General features: G+C 37.5%; 1 pseudogene; it reads left to right on the top strand.

Moving 5' to 3' along the window:
- The first annotated feature begins 301 nt into the window (after positions 1 to 301).
- LOC127106835 (extensin-2-like) lies at positions 302 to 2,223 on the top strand (annotated as a pseudogene).
- The last annotated feature ends 2,162 nt before the right edge of the window (positions 2,224 to 4,385 follow it).

Below are 4,385 nucleotides of genomic sequence, written 5' to 3'. Positions count from 1 at the left end.
GCTTGCCATTTCCTCTCTCTACAATCAGAACTAAGCCTCCTTTGACGCGTTTTAATAAAAAATAACTCATTCAACATTACATTCCCATTATCACCTACTCTCTTCATTGACTATGTTCATGTCCGTGTTCTGGAAAAACATAAACTCATATAGTTGAAAACCACAATACATTATTATATTTTAAAATACAAAATGCTGGTACTATAGGATGTACACCATCCTTGAAAGTTGAAATAATAATATAACTTAAATCATTAAGCCATGTATTTGAAATATTCAGAAATCCTATAATCTATGATTGGGCAAACACTATAAATAAAGAGTTACAATACAAACTTAAACAATCACAGTAACTAGCAAACATTCTTCCAAAAAATTGATTACAAAAATACATAAACTTACAGAATATGGGAAGCTCACTTGGGTTGAGGCATTGGCCTCAACTCTTCTATGCAATTGCGTTATGCTTAATTGCTAGCACTGTTGTTGCGGATGATGATAAGTCTTACTATCCAACACCTCCAAATCAAGGACGACAACCACCATATTACTACAAGTCTCCACCCCCATCATCTCCTTATGTCGACAAATTCCCTCCATATTACTACAAATCTCCACCTCCACCATCTCCATCACCACCACCACCTTATTTCTACAAGTCTCCTCCACCTCCATCTCCCTCTCCTCCTCCACCATATGTTTACAACTCACCACCACCTCCATCCCCTTCACCTCCACCTCCATATATCTACAAGTCACCACCTCCTCCATCTCCTTCACCTCCCCCACCATATATCTATAAGAGTCCACCACCACCCTCTCCATCACCACCGCCTCCATATGTTTACAAGTCTCCTCCTCCACCATCTCCTTCACCACCCCCACCATATGTTTATAAGTCTCCACCACCTCCATCTCCCTCACCTCCTCCTCCATATATTTACAAGTCACCACCTCCTCCATCTCCTTCACCTCCTCCGCCATATGTTTACAAGAGTCCACCACCACCCTCCCCATCACCACCACCTCCATATATCTACAAGTCACCTCCTCCACCATCTCCCTCGCCACCTCCACCATATGTCTATAAGTCACCACCACCTCCTTCCCCTTCACCTCCACCACCATATGTCTACAAGTCGCCACCCCCACCATCCCCATCACCACCTCCTCCATATATTTATAAGTCTCCACCCCCATCATATCCATCCCCACCTCCTCCTTATGTTTATAAGTCTCCTCCTCCACCATCTCCTTCACCACCACCACCATATGTGTACAAGTCTCCACCGCCTCCATCTCCCTCTCCTCCACCGCCATATGTCTACAAGTCACCACCTCCACCATCTCCATCCCCACCACCTCCGTATGTTTATAAGTTTCCTCCTCCTCCTTCACCTTCACCTCCTCCTCCATACGTCTATAAGTCCCCACCCCCGCCATCACCTTCCCCACCACCTCCATACATATATAAGTCTCCTCCTCCACCATCTCCTTCACCACCACCTCCATATATCTATAAGTCACCACCACCGCCTTCCCCTTCACCACCTCCTCCATATGTCTACAAGTCACCACCGCCTCCATCACCTTCACCACCTCCTCCATATGTTTATAAGTCCCCGCCTCCACCATCCCCTTCTCCTCCACCACCATACTATTATAAGTCCCCTCCTCCTCCTTCTCCTTCACCTCCTCCTCCATATGTGTACAAATCTCCACCTCCACCATCCCCTTCCCCCCTCCTCCATATGTTTACAAATCTCCACCTCCGCCATCTCCATCACCCCCTCCACCCTATTTCTATAAGTCACCACCACCTCCCTCGCCTTCACCACCTCCTCCATACTACTATAAATCTCCACCGCCACCTTCTCCATCACCTCCTCCACCGTATGTCTACAAGTCGCCACCGCCACCTTCACCTTCACCGCCTCCTCCATACTACTACAAATCTCCACCTCCACCATCTCCATCACCTCCTCCATATCATCCCTACCTCTATAACTCACCCCCACCTCCCATCTATTAAGCTCCGGGCTAAAGTTGTGTAAAAATTTTCATTGAATTATGTTAAACATTATTGTTGTTAATTTGTATTTCAGCTTCTATTTGTCAATAAAACAATCTACATTCGGTTAAGAGCCTAATTTTGGTTCTAGTGTAATTGTGTATGTATGGGGATGGTGCTAATTCATAAGTCTATATCATGTATTTCCTTGAGTTGTTTTGGTGATTTTACACATTTTTATTTACTTGTAACTTCATATCACCAACATCAACAAACAAAATGACCTTTAAATTCTTTTTTTGTCACCAAATATTTGATTATTAAATCTAGTGAATAGTTACCTTTCATATACACAAGATGAATATATAGAGACTCGAAAAAAATATAAGTATATCGAAATAAATTAATACACTGATAGTAGATTAAAAACATGATTAGTGCAACTATCACTTAATCAATCAAACCTATGTACAACAATTGTATCGATTCTACCAAATAATAAAAAATTGAGTTTAGTATTGTCTCCATTGAGATTATATTGTTAAGAACTACACAATTTTGACCGAATAATGGCTGAAAAAATGGGTAACATATGAGTTTGCATTTATTAGAAGTGATAAACATAATATGTAATTGATTAAATGAATGAACACACATTAAACATAATTGAAAACACAAGAATCAAACACAATGTAGGTAAAGGTGGATACATACATAGCTAAATGTTGAAGTTTGATATATCATTTATTGATGTAGTTTGAATCATCCATTTGATCAAGTTAACTCAATTCATCTGTAGATAGTTTAGAACAGACTTGCATTGAATTCATATGTAGCAGCATTTTGAATTTGAACATTGTAAGCATTAACTTCATGATGCTACAAAGACTCACATAAGCATACCTCAATGTTACATCTAATGTCAAGATTATAAATCAAGGAAAATAATTTATAGGATTAAGAGATGTCATCAAAACTAACATAATCATAGTGAACAAGTAACCATAAATTTCTATAAAAAAAAATTAGGGTTAGGAAGTGAATGGAACACAAGTCATCATGATTTACTTGCAATGAAGTGAATGGAACATAGAATCTATTTCGTAGCAAGAACTTTAGGAATTGGAGAAATCTGAATCTATATTGATTGGCATATTCTACTTGTAAAAAGTATGTAAAGAAAATTGAAACCCAATCAGTAATGCATCATCATTGAATAATTGTAAACAAGCTCAAAGTAACAAAACAAAATCATTTACATTGTAATAATATGTTTAAAATTACTCCGTTGAGAAAGATCCATCTCTGCCACGACCTTGTAAATTTTAGCAGTAACATCTCTAATATGAAACTTCCATCGGACTTCAGTAGCGAGAATGAGTTGACTTGTTCATGCGCCCACATTGCATTTTGGGAAGCTAGGTGCGTTATTAGGTTGAAATGTCTGCAATTAGATTTGGAAGAGAACTATAATTAGAAGAATTTCGTATTCTTCTTAGTCCATATTATGGAATTTTTTATTATGTTTATGATTGGATTGGTGGAAAATCACTGTATGAAAATTTGTAATTGTCCATTAGATTTTGAAAATGTAACACTGTTTGCCTCATTGAATAATGTCTTAAATGAGTATCACCCTAATTTAAAACAAAATATTATTTCGAATATTCATCTCCGGAAAAATCCAATCAATTTATTGATCATTAAGCATTCCATTGGAGTTTCCAAAAATTGTATTTTCGTAGTTTTGAAGCGAGAATTAAAAATCTATCACCTTTGCATGTTAGTCATATTCGGAGATACATTTTTTGAAATATCAAAGGTGATTTTTAGTAAAACAGACACATGCATGATCAGACTCCATACCCATTTTTCTAAAAACCATTTCAAAAAACCCTACAATTCTCAATCACGATTTTCACTCCAAACCTTCAATCTTGTGTTTCATCACATCAAAAGGAGTAAAAGAAGTTTGAGTTAAAGGTAAAGATCATTTGTTTCAAAGTTTCATTGCTCATATTAATCTTGTTTTGTAGCTGATAAGTTACGTCATATCCGAATATGTATTTCCAGATTCTGTATGAATTCCTCCGGAAATACAATTTTAGAGTCTGTCTGTTTTCATTTGCCACTAATATACTTTAAACTTAAATTGTTTTGGAACATTTTATGTTATTGTTTTCATTAGATATGGTGCACCCCTATGTTTTCCTCAAACCTATTATGTCTCTGAATGCAAAACATCTTGGTGTGAAGGAGGTAGATATTGGAAACACATCTACAAATGAATAAGAGTTTAAATTTTGTAAAGAGACATCCAAAATTGGGGTTTGGTGTTGTAATCAGAAGGTTTGATAATGGTTCGGATATAAGA

This window comes from Lathyrus oleraceus, chromosome 7 (assembly GCF_024323335.1).
Source record: "Lathyrus oleraceus cultivar Zhongwan6 chromosome 7, CAAS_Psat_ZW6_1.0, whole genome shotgun sequence".
NCBI lineage: Eukaryota > Viridiplantae > Streptophyta > Magnoliopsida > Fabales > Fabaceae > Lathyrus > Lathyrus oleraceus.
This window is presented reverse-complemented; position numbering and strand designations above follow the sequence as displayed.